Source organism: Octodon degus, unplaced genomic scaffold (genome assembly GCF_000260255.1).
Source record: "Octodon degus isolate 3935 unplaced genomic scaffold, OctDeg1.0 scaffold00084, whole genome shotgun sequence".
NCBI lineage: Eukaryota > Metazoa > Chordata > Mammalia > Rodentia > Octodontidae > Octodon > Octodon degus.
In genome coordinates, this window is record NW_004524660.1 from 11,580,902 (window position 1) to 11,581,829 (window position 928).

Sequence of the window (928 nt, forward strand, 5' to 3'; positions counted from 1 at the left end):
GAACTCAAGACCTTGTGCTTGCCAGGCAAGTGCTTACTCTACTGGGCTATCTCCCTGGTCCTTTTTTTTTTTTTCTTTCTTTTTTTCTTTTTTGAGACAGGATCTCACTATGCAGTTTGGGCTGGCCTTGTGCTCACTTTTGTAGCCCCCAAGCTGGTCTCGAACTCACAGAGATCCTCCTGGCTCAACCTCCCAAGTGCTGGGATTACAGGTGTGTGCCACCATGCCCCATTCTAGGGCCACATGGTGGGTGCCCACATCCCAGGCGGAGACCACATGGCATGTGGAGCCAGGGATTCAACTTGGGTCCTTGTGCTTGCCAGGTAGGTGGTTATGCCTCTGAGCTATCTCTCTGGCCACAACAGATTCCTTTTCAACAACAAAATTGAGTAAGTCATTTACACTCCTTCTGCCTACTATTCTACTAAATTACCTATTGTTGGGATACAGGACAATCCTACAATTTATTATGAACAGAAAGGCCAAAATGCCATAGAAGGCTACTATAAAAGTAAAGAATGAAAGCTTTCAATCCGTAGACGCTAAACACAGAGATACAGGTCTGTAAGACCAGCTGCTAGGATGGGACAAGGACCTCTGGACATTAAGAGTTCAAGAACACCCTAGACAACACAGAGACCCTGCCTAAAAACTGTGGCAACAACAATATTTTGCTGGGGGGGTAGCTCAGTGAAACACCATGTGTGTACAAAACTACTCTCAATCAACAAGAAATACTACTCTCTAGAAAATAAGAAACAGAGAAAAACTACATACAATGCTCCAATATGAATTAAACAGCTGTAGATACAAAAGAACATAACAAAAATTTTAAAACTCAATAGAAGATGAAAGCCTCTCAGTGTACTGAAATGTTCTTTTAATTTTTTTTTTAAAAAGAGAGTCCTCCAGCTTTCTTTCTTTCTTT